At 38.4% G+C, this 12,656-nt stretch overlaps 1 protein-coding gene across 5 annotated transcripts in view; it reads right to left on the bottom strand.

Annotated features, from left to right (window-relative positions):
* PIBF1 (progesterone immunomodulatory binding factor 1) overlaps window positions 1-12,656 on the bottom strand; it is a 258,434-nt gene that overhangs the window by 218,080 nt on the left and 27,698 nt on the right. The gene's annotated exons all lie outside the window — the stretch shown is intronic.

Here is a 12,656-nt window from a genome sequence, read left to right as displayed (position 1 = left end):
TGCTTTTTGGAAGTCTTAAAGGGGCAAGGCGGGTCACTTAATCCAGAGGTAGGGAATCCGGGATCTCTGGGCAGCCTAACCCCTGGGCTGCAGGGAGCAGGGAGGCCCCTTACGGAGATAAATAGCCTCCCAGCAGCTCCTGCTCCAACGCGACTCCACCATTTTGGAGCAGCCACCTGAGCCAGGCCACGCCCACAGCAACAGCGGAGATAAACTCCATAACAGCCGGGCAGGAAGCAGAAACCCTGTCTGTGCGCAGCTGCCCAGCACAAGCCACTAGAGGCCGCTGTTCTCCCAGGAGAGGAGGGCCACAAACCAACAAGAAAGGAAGTCCTTCCAGCCGTCACTCGTCCCAGTTCTGCAGACTATTCCTATCACCATGAAAAGGCAAAGCTACAGGCAGACAAAGATCACAGAGACAACACCAGAGAAGGAGACAGACCTAACCAGTCTCCCTGAAAAAGAATTCAAAATAAGAATCATAAACATGCTGACAGAGATGCAGAGAAATACGCAAGAGAAATGGGATGAAGTCCGGAAGGAGATCACAGATGCCAGAAAGGAGATCGCAGAAATGAAACAAACTCTGGAAGGGTTTATAAGCAGAATGGATAGAATGCAAGAGGCCATTGATTGAATAGAAACCAGAGAACAGGAACGCATAGAAGCTGACATAGAGAGAGACAACAGGATCTCCAGGAATGAAACAATATTAAGAGAACTGTGTGACCAATCCAAAAGGAACAATATCCGTATTATAGGGGTCCCAGAAGAAGAAGAGAGAGGAAAAGAGATGGAAAGTATCTTAGAAGAAATAATTGCTGAAAACTTCCCCACACTGGGGGAGGAAGTAATCGAACAAACCACGGAAATACACAGAACCCCCAACAGAAAGGATCCAAGAAGGGCAACACCAAGACACATAATAATTAAAATGGCAAAGATCAAGGACAAGGAAAGAGTGTTAAAGGCAGCTAGAGAGAAAAAGGTCACCTATAAAGGGAAACCCATCAGGCTAACGTCAGATTTCTCAACAGAAACCCTACAGGCCAGAAGAGAATGGCATGATATATTTAATACAATGAAACAGAAGGGCCTTGAACCAAGGATACTGTATCCAGCACGACTATCATTCAAATATGACGGTGGGATTAAACAATTCCCAGACAAACAAAAGCTGAGGGAATTTGCTTTCCACAAACCACCTCTACAGAACATCTTACAGGGACTGCTCTAGATGGGAGCACTCCTAGAAAGAGCACAGCACAAAACACCCAACATATGAAGAATCGAGGAGGAGGAAAAAGAAGGGAGAGAAGAAAAGAATCTCCAGACAGTGTATATAACAGCTAAATAAGCGAGCTAAGTTAGGCAGTAAGATACTAAAGAGGCTAACCTTGAACCTTTGGTAACCACGAATTTAAAGCCTGCAATGGCAATAAGTACATATCTTTCAATAGTCACCCTAAATGTTAATGGGTTGAATGCACCAATCAAAAGACACAGAGTAACAGAATGGATAAAAAAGCAAGACCCATCTATATGCTGCTTACAAGAAACTCAGCTCAAACCCAAAGACATGTACAGACTAAAAGTCAAGGGATGGAAAAACATATTTCAAGCAAACAACAGTGAGAAGAAAGCAGGGGTTGCAGTACTAATATCAGACAAAATACACTTCAAAACAAAGAAAGTAACAAGAGATAAAGAAGGACACTGCATAATGATAAAGGGCTCAGTCAAACAAGAGGATATAACCATTCTAAATATATATGCACCCAACACAGGAGCACCAGCATATGTGAAACAAATACTAACAGAACTAAAGGGGGATATAGACTGCAATGCATTCATTCTAGGAGACTTCAACACACCACTCACCCCAAAGGATAGATCCACTGGGCAGAAAATAAGTAAGGACACGGAAGCACTGAACAACACAGTAGAGCAGATGGACCTAATAGACATCTATAGAACTCTACATAAAAAAAGCAGCGGGATATACATTCTTCTCAAGTGCACATGGAACATTCTCCAGAATAGACCACATACTAGGCCACAAAAAGAGCCTCAGAAAATTCCAAAAGATTGAAATCCTACCAACCAACTTTTCAGACCACAAAGGCATAAAACTAGAAATATACTGTACAAAGAAAGCAAAGAGGCTCACAAACACATGGAGGCTTAACAACACGCTCCTAAATAATCAATGGATCAATGACCAATTCAAAATGGAGATCCAGCAATATATGGAAACAAATGACAACAACAACACTAAGCCCCAACTTCTGTGGGACACAGCAAAAGCAGTCTTAAGAGGAAAGTATATAGCAATCCAAGCATATTTAAAAAAGGAAGAGCAATCCCAAATGAATGGTCTAATGTCACAATTATCGAAATTGGAAAAAGAAGAACAGATGAGGCCTAAGGTCAGCAGAAAGAGGGACATAATAAAGATCAGAGAAGAAATAAATAAAATTGAGAAGAATAAAACAATAGCAAAAATCAATGAAACCAAGAGCTGGTTCTTTGAGAAAATAAACAAACTGGATAAGCCTCTAGCCAGACTTATTAAGAAGAAAAGAGAGTCAACACAAATCAACAGTATCAGAAACGAGAAAGGAAAAATCACGACGGACCCCACGGAAATGCAAAGAATTATTGGAGAATACTATGAAAACCTATATGCTAACAAGCTGGGAAACCTAGGAGAAATGGACAACTTCCTAGAAAAATATAACCTTCCAAGATTGACCCAGGAAGAAACAGAAAATCTAAACAAACCAATTACCAGCAACGAAATTGAAGCGGTAATCAAAAAACTACCAAAGAACAAAACCCCCGGGCCAGATGGATTTACCTCGGAATTTTATCAGACATACAGGGAAGACATAATACCCATTCTCCTTAAAGTTTTCCAAAAAATAGAAGAGGAGGGGATACTGCCAAACTCAATCTATGAAGCTAACATCACCCTAATACCAAAACCAGGCAAAGACCCCACCAAAAAAGGAAACTACAGACCAATATCCCTGATGAACGTAGATGCAAAAATACTCAACAAAATATTAGCAAACCGAATTCAAAAATACATCAAAAGGATCATACACCATGACCAAGTGGGATTCATCCCAGGGATGCAAGAATGGTACAACATTCGAAAGTCCATTAACATCATCCACCACATCAACAAAAAGAAAGACAAAAACCACATGATCATCTCCATAGATGCTGAAAAAGCATTTGACAAAGTTCAACATCCATTCATGTTAAAAACTCTCAGCAAAATGGGAATAGAGGGCAAGTACCTCAACATAATAAAGGCCATCTATGATAAACCCACAGCCAACATTATATTGAACAGCGAGAAGCGCAAAGCATTTCCACTGAGATCGGGAACTAGACAGGGATGCCCACTCTCTCCACTGTTATTTAACATAGTACTGGAGGTCCTAGCCACGGCAATCAGACAAAATAAAGAAATACAAGGAATCCAGATTGGTAAAGAAGAAGTTAAACTGTCACTATTTGCAGATGACATGATACTGTACATAAAAAACCCTAAAGACTCCACCCCAAAAGTCTGAACTACTTTTCTAGAACTGATATCGGAATACAGCAAAGTTGCAGGATACAAAATCAACACACAGAAATCTGTGGCTTTCCTATATACTAACAATGAACCAACAGAAAGAGAAATCAGGAAAACAACTCCATTCACAATTGCATCCAAAAAAATAAAATACCTAGGAATAAACCTAACCAAAGAAGTGAAAGACTTATACGCTGAAAACTACAAGACACTCTTAAGAGAAATTAAAGGGGACACTACCAGATGGAAACTCATCCCATGCTCGTGGCTAGGAAGAATTAATATCGTCAAAATGGCCATCCTGCCCAAAGCAATATACAGATTTGATGCAATCCCTATGAAACTACCAGCAACATTCTTCAATGAACTGGAACAAGTAATTCAAAAATTCATATGGAAACACCAAAGACCCCGAATAGCCAAAGCAATCCTGAGAAAGAAGAATAAAGTAGGGGGGATCTCACTCCCCAACTTCAAGCTCTACTATAAAGCCATAGTAATCAAGACAATTTGGTACTGGCACAAGAGCAGAGCCACAGACCAATGGAACAGACTAGAGAATCCAGACATTAACCCAGACATATATGGTCAATTAATATTTGATAAAGGAGCCATGGACATACAATGGCGAAATGACAGTCTCTTCAACAGGTGGTGCTGGCAAAACTGGACAGCTACATGTAGGAGAATGAAACTGGACCATTGTCTAACCCCATATACAAAAGTAAACTCAAAATGGATCAAAGACCTGAATGTAAGCCATGAAACCATTAAACTCTTGGAAGAAAACATAGGCAGAAACCTCTTAGACATAAACATGAGTGACCTCTTCTTGAACATATCTCCCCAGGCAAGGAAAACAACAGCAAAAATGAACAAGTGGGACTATATTAAGCTGAAAAGCTTCTGTACAGCAAAAGACACCATCAATAGAACAAGAAGGATCCCTACAGTATGGGAGAATATATTTGAAAATGACACATCCGATAAAGGCTTGACGTCCAGAATATATAAGGAGCTCACATGCCTCAACAAACAAAAAACAAATAACCCAATTAAAAAATGGGCAGAGGAACTGAACAGACAGTTCTCCCAAAAAGAAATACAGATGGCCAACAGACACATGAAAAGATGCTCCACATCGCTAATCATGAGAGAAATGCAAATTAAAACTACAATGAGGTATCACCTCACACCAGTAAGGATGGCTGCCATCCAAAAGACAAACAACAACAAATGTTGGCGAGGCTGTGGAGAAAGGGGAACCCTCCTACACTGCTGGTGGGAATGTAAGTTAGTTCAACCATTGTGGAAAGCAGTATGGAGGTACATCAAAATGCTCAAAACAGACCTACCATTTGACCCAGGAATTGCACTCCTAGGAATTTACCCTAAGAATGCAGCAATCAAGTTTGAGAAAGACAGATGCACCCCTATGTTTATTGCAGCACTATTTACAATAGCCAAGAATTGGAAGCAACCTAAATGTCCATCAACAGATGAATGGATAAAGAAGATGTGGTACATATACACCATGGAATACTACTCAGCCATAAGAAAAGGGCAAATCCAATCATTTGCAGCAACATGGATGGAGCTGGAGGGTATTATGCTCAGTGAAACAAGCCAAGCGGAGAAAGAGAAATACCAAATGATTTCACTTATCTGTGGAATATAAGAACAAAGGAAAAACTGAAGGAACAAAACAGCAGCAGAATCACAGAACTCAAGAATGGACTAACAGGTACCAAAGGGAGAGGGACTGGGGAGGATGGGTGGGTAGGGAGGGATAAGTGGGGGAGAAGTAGGGGGGTATTAAGATTAACATGCATGGGGGGGTAGGAGAAAAGGGAGGGCTGTACAACACAGAGAAGGCAAGTAGTGATTCTACAACATTTTGCTATGCTGATGGACAGTGACTGTAAAGGGGTTTATAGGGTAGACCTGGTATAGGGGAGAGCCTAGTAAACATAATATTCGTCATGTAAGTGTAGATTAGTGATACCAAAAACAAAGCAAAAAAAAAAAAAAGGGCAGTTCCTGTGTGGTAACCTCCAACGAGTTCTACACAAGGGTATAAAGGGCATATAAAAGTGTAGGCAAAGGGTCTGTTTGTGTTTATACAGAGGACCAAAGCCTAATTGGGCTACCCCGAAAATGAACTAAGATACGATATGAAAAAGAACTTCCAACATCTGCACTCTCTAGAAGACTCATGCCAGAAGATGATCATCAAAAAACCCCAACAAAGATCCACGCACTGCTACAGCTGTAGATGCACTCATCCCACCAGTTCCTGGACTTGCCATGGGAATGAGGAAGGAGATATCTAAGCTGGCCTGTGCATACAGTAAAACAACAAATTTGACTGGATCTATACTGTTGGAACTCAACCAAGAATTTGGAGAATTGCAAATTGTAGCGCTCCAAAGTCTTACAACTACATACTATTTACTGTTAAAAGAACATATGGCATGTGAACAGTCCCCAGGAATGGGTTGTTTTAATTTGTCTGATTTCTCTCAGACTGTTCAAGTTCAGTTGGACAATATCCACCATACCATAGATAAGTTTTCACAAATGCCTAAGGTGCCTAACTGGTTTTCTTGGTTTCACTGGAGATGGCTGGTAATTACAGGTATGCTTTGGTTATGTAACTATACTCCTATTATGTTAATGTGTGTGCGCAATTTAAGTAGTAGCTTAAAACCTATACATGCTGAAGTTACTCTACAAGAAGATATGTCAAAGAAATAATCAATCTTCCCATGTTTTCTTCTGCCTGCTACTTCTATAGCTTTTCTTCTTCCTTCCTAATTACAACCCTTAAATAGAATTCGTGCCTCATATCAAATTTACCGAGTATCACAATTCTTCCAAGTGGTAAAGATACCTCAAGACAAGTGCTGGTCATAGAAGCCAGAGGGCATAAATATGCAAAGAAGTAAAAAGCTAACCTTTTCAAACAATAAGGCTTCCCTCTCACTTACCAACTTCACATTTCCCTGTATGGCCCCGGAAGATGACTGGTTAGCCAGAGACGGGTAAGATTCCTCAAGGGAGGAACAACCTAAGACAGGCACAGTCGCAGGGGGGCCATCAGGTGAGAAATTGGGGATCAACAGAGGTGAGGCTTAGAACCTCACCCCCCCTGTTCTGAGAGAAATCTTCTGCATACGTGGATGTTTTATTTCCCTGGTCTAGCTTGGATTAACACATAGTCTACAGGCACACACCTGATCATCTACATTTGCTCTCTTACAACACTAAACTATGTTTTCTACCTTTATCTTGTATCTACCTACCACTTCAGCATTTTATTGAAAATCATAATAATAAAGAGAGAAATGTGGTATCCACATATAAATCAAGTATAAAAACCAAATGAGTATTCATATTTGAACAGACTGTTTAGAGTTCATAATGCATGAGCAAAACCGAAAGTTTCTGTGATGACTGCCCTTGCACTGTTCACTATGTAACTTATTCACTATGTAAGAATTTGTTCTCCATGTAAGAACTTGTTTGTTATGCCTCAGAAGATTGGAGACTGACGAAAATTAGGCTTGGTGTGGATTAATGATTGTGCATTTAGCATTGACTCCCCTATACAGAATTTTATTGTCGTTAACAACCATTTGATCAATAAATATGAGAGATGCCCTCACAAAAAAAAAAAAAAAAATCACATAGCATCATTTATAAGATCAATGTCAGCTCCCTCAAAATATCCAACCCAACATATATGTAAACAAAAATGTTTGCTGAATTACTCTAACAGATCATTCAAATCATATGAAAACATTTTATCATGATTTACGAAAAACCAGTAATGACTACAGCCATTAATACCATGATTTTTTCTGAAGTCTTACTACGGCACTGTATCATACTGCTTATTGAGCAAAATAGTATTTCCTTTTACATGTCAAATTTAGGAGAGGTTAGAATCAGTGGACACTATCACTGGATGAATTTTCAATTTGTTCACTAGGAAATAAAGTATTCCCCTTAGGAAGAAATCCAAATTTTCTCTCAAAATAGAAGGAAACTTACTTTTTTGGGTCAAGACCTAAAATTAATGACACCACTAGAAAAGTAAAACATTTTTGCCACTCTGTTTGTGTATGATGGGCATTTTCTGTTTCTCAGTGCCTGCCTCTAGCCACCAATAATAAACATTGTATATATAGTACACATACGGATGAGGAGAGACACAGGAGATGCCACTGAGTAAAAAGCATCAAAATGAGAACATTTCAAGTAATAGAACCAAAGGCAGAAATCTCCGACTGAAAAATTGATAATTTCATTTAGTACTTTAAATAAACTAGGTGCTTGTGGCTACTTAAAAAAATCTGACAGATAATGGTTCTCACTGATGACAACTGAACCCTAAAGTAATCCAACAATCTCCAATCACCTCTTAAACCCACCTAATTCGATTATCTTTTTGGTAACTTTCCTTTTTATAAACCTTCCTTTTATGATTATAATCTTCTCTATCTTCCTTCCCTGGTTAGAATCACTTTCTTCACTTGTTTTTAAACTGAGCTAGCTCCACCTTTTCATGAAAAGGTCATATATAATTAAAACTCTAGCCATTAGAAGATAGATTATCTCACTTTGCTAATAAAATTATTATTTTTAAAAATGGTATGTGATATATGAAGAAAGTTATTTACAACTTGGTAGGAGTATTTCAATCAACAAACAGCTCTGTGTTCTAATATTTTCCCCAAATATCATAAATTCAGAAGCATATATTACCGACTATGGCCCAGATGAAGATGATTCTTTTTAAAATGTGGATCGCACCAAAGTGGTGAGCCTTAAACACAAATATAACTGGGTGTCCAACAGCACTGCCTACACTGCTGGTTTATGATCAGGAGATTGCCTTTCTACTGTTTTTCACAATGAGAAAATTTCTGTGGCTTACAATGAGTTTATAGATATTAACTATGACTGATTCCATCTTAAAAACAAAACAAACCTCTCCCCTGACCCCACTTTCTGTCACCTTCAAGTTTATCCCTTCGTTCACCAATGCAGCAAAATTCTACAGAAGGGGTTGTCTAGACTCTCTAATTCCTCTCCTCCCGTTCACTCTTAAATACACTGTAATCAAGCTTTTGACCCACTCCATCAGAACTACTCCTGACAAGGCTATCAATTATCAATGTCTGTTATATATAATGGTGAGTTCCCCACCTTCATCTAGACCTACTGGTATCATTTGAAAAGCTGACTACTCTCTCTTCCTTCACAAACTTTTCTCTCTTGGATTCCAACACAAGAAATTCTCCTGGTTTCCTTGTCTTGCTGATAAATCCTTCTCTTTTCTGCATTTCAGTATTGAAGTACTCAGGTCTCGGTCCTCTTCTCTACATTCACTCTCTTCTAGTGACCTCATCCTGGCTTTAAGTATTATCTCTGCTGACGACTCCCAAACGTATAGCTTCCAAAGTTCAGACTTGTATATCCAAGTATCGCCAATTGTACATCTAACAGATATTTCAAATTCAACATGGCTAAAACCTGAACTTTCTTTTGACCTTGTATCTGCCCCACCCACAACCTACCCATCTCAGGTGAATGCAAATCCATCCTTCTAGTTACTCAGTCCCAAAACCCTGGAGTTAATTTGACTCCTGTCATTCTTTTTACACCCTCCATACTCATCAGGAAATCCTACTTGCTCTACTTTTAAAACACAGGTGACCCTTGAACAATGGAGGCTAGGGGTGCTGATCCCCCTGCAAAGCTGAAAATCCCACATAACTTTTGAGGCCCCCAAATTTAACTACTAACAGCCTATTGTTGACCAGAAACCTTCCTGATAATAGTCGATTAACATGTATTTTGTATGTTAGGTATATTATGTACTGTATTACAATAAAGCAAGTCAGTGCAATTTTTTTAAATCATTGCAAATCTTCAAGAAACTTTCCCAATATACTCATTGAAAAAAATTCCTGTATAAAGTGGGCCCAGTTCAAACCCATATTGTTCAAGAGTCAACTGTATATCCAGAATCCAAGCAGTTCACACCACTCAGTTGCTACCCTGATCTGAAGAACTATCACCTCTAACCTAGATTACTACAATAGCCTCATAACAAGTCTCTCTGCTTCCATCCTTATACTCTAGAATCTATTCTCAGTAAAAAAAATTATCTGAGACATTAAGAAAGTTCCTAAATATACAATGATCCTTTCACAATGTTACGATCATGCCATTTCCAAATTCTGCAATGCTTCCTTTCACTTAGAGTTAAAATCAAACTCCTTACAATGACCTCAACTAACCCCATTACCTCTCTTGTCTTATCCCACTATTTTCCCTTCAACCATTCCAGTCACACTGGCTTCCTCATTGCTCCACAAGCACCAAGGCACCCTCTTGCTTTTGCATTGGCTGCTCCCACTGTCTGGAAGTTCTTTGAGATCTTTGCTGTCTACCTCACCTTCAAGTCTTTGCAAACTTCTAACCTCCACAATGATGTGCCTACCAGTTGACCCTTTACAATTCTCAATATGCTTTCTGCCCTGCTCTCTATGCAGCACTACTGATTCCTGATTTATTTATTTTTTCCTTTGCAGTTATAACCTTCAGTCATACTGTGATTTGCTTATTTCTAACGTTTACTGTTTATTTCCAGGCACTCCTTCTAAAATATGAACTCCATGAGGCTAGGGATCTTTGTTTTGCTGAAGTATCCCAAGCACCTAGACCAATGCTTGTCACAAAGTAGATAAACAACAAATATTTACTGTATGAATTTCATTCTCATAATAATGATCTGTGAGGCAGGTTTTATATATTATCATCTCTATTTTACAAATGGAGAGAAGTTGTAAGGGCAGAAGGCAGGGTGGGGAAGTAGAGAAGACTAAGTTTTTTATCTAGGATCATCACACCATTGTCAACTTCCAGAGATGGAACTCAAACTAGTATCACTGAATTGTCCAAATACTACAGCAGTAAATAATCTAAAAAATTATTTCAAAAAATAACCTCCCACAATATAGTTAAGCAAAATTTCTTCTAATATTAAACGTTTTTATTGTTCACTATAGCTTTTTAAAGAGTCTTTGCTGGTTTGACTTTCAATTTTAAAAACTTCAGTTTATTTTTTCTAAGTTTTGGGCAAGTTGACCTGTATTAGGTCATTGACTAAGCAGAAGAACCAGATTTTAAGGGTGGCCTTAATATAATTCTCTTGTGTCTAAATCATATTCTATGAATTTCTAAGACCTTTTATTTAGAAGATAAGTTATTACTTAATTTCTTTTTTCCTGATTCTAATTCAATTATATTTATATTATTATTAAATTTCCGAAAATGTTTAAGAGAGCATTATATTTTCAGATGAGAGGTGATAAACCTTTAAGAAACAAAGGCACAAATAGAAAAGTTCTATGATGGCTAATTTTATGTGTCAACTTGGCTAGGCCGTGGTAACCAAATATTTGGTGAAACATTATTTTAGATATTTCTGTGAAAGTATTTTTTAGAGAGATGAACACTTAAATCAGTAGTCTTTGAGTAAAGCAGATTACTCTCCACAATGTGGTGGGCCTCATTCAATCACCTTACTAGAAAAAACATTGACCTCCCCTGAGCAAGAAGGAATTCTGTCAGCAGACTGTCTCTGGACTTGAATTGCAACTCTCCCCTGCATCTCCACCTGTTAGCGCACTGCAAATTTTGCGCAACTCTCCAAGCTTCCACAATCATGTGAGCCAATTCCTTAAAATAAATCTCTCTCTCCATATGCAGACATACCCTGTTGTCCTATTTCTCTGGAGAACCCTGACTAATACAGGTTCACAAACAGTACTACTTCCATGTTCAAGAGTTATTAGTCCATTAAAAACCCTAAGAGTAAAACCAATGTTAATTATCTACACTTTCCCTTCAATAAAATACTAATAGTGTTAGCAAGGTTAAAATAAACACTAAAATCTGGGATAAAAAGCCATTACTGACCCTTGAGAGTGGAGAGACTTGCTTTGCCACACAGCAGAAACACATCACATACAATGATGCTTCTAGAGTTCCAAGGGTTTTGTTTTTTTAGTGCACGGAATCCTTTGTTCAAGAGAAACCACTCTTAGAATCCCCAAATATTAAAGTTCTTAAAAAAGAGGTGGTTTGATATAAACAAGGTTGAGGAGCTCATCCAGTCCTCCTACTAAAAAATGAGAAGTCCTCGAGGGATGCAGAGGGTCCACTTTGTGCTGTAGAACCATGTCTGAAAACTTGTCTAACTGCCCTGTCTCCAGTGAACCCTGTACTGCCACCTCACCTCCATTCTGGGCAATTCACAGAAACTACAGAGATTACATGATTTGTCCAAGGCTGCAAAATGTAGCCAAACCCAGACCTTATAACTTTGTACCTTACTATTTTGACTGTAGATGGAAATTTTTTTTAAATTAAAAACTAGATTTCTAAATGTGCAAAACAGCTTCTCTGTGCAATGTAGAATGCAGGTTAACAGGGAAAAAAAAGTAAAACCTTGCAGTAGGGTTTGTATGAACACACCTGCCTCTCTGGCATTACTCCAGCTAACTTACTGCTCCTATCAGGAAAGGAAGAAAGCCAAGGCTTTACTTTGCTTGTAATATTGTCTCTGTATTAATGACATAAGTAAAGTTTTATTTATAAACACTAATAGTACAGCAAATTAGGACATTAAAATACATTTTAAATTATAACAATTTTATTTCTGGATAATAGATTTTTGGTATTTCTGATAGTAGATCTGGATAAAGGCTGCCCTTGAAATAGGACATAAATATATGCAACCTAGATAAAAATGTTGTTTTTATATTTTGAAACAGAAATGGGCAATTCAATGAAATGAATGGACAACTACTAGTATTTTCTCCATTTGATAGAGCAGGAAACATCAAATGACCTGTTCAAGGCCACAGAGAAAATAGAGGAGTGTCAAGATATCATGTAAGTTTCTAACTGTAATCTACTAGGATTTGAACTCTAGAAAAGCCGACATTACCTCTCATGCTCATTGCTGCCAGCACTTGGAGCACAG

Source organism: Manis pentadactyla, chromosome 17, assembly GCF_030020395.1.
Source record: "Manis pentadactyla isolate mManPen7 chromosome 17, mManPen7.hap1, whole genome shotgun sequence".
NCBI classification, from domain to species: domain Eukaryota; kingdom Metazoa; phylum Chordata; class Mammalia; order Pholidota; family Manidae; genus Manis; species Manis pentadactyla.
Note: the sequence above shows the minus strand (reverse complement) of the source record. Positions and strands in the feature narration are given on the sequence as shown.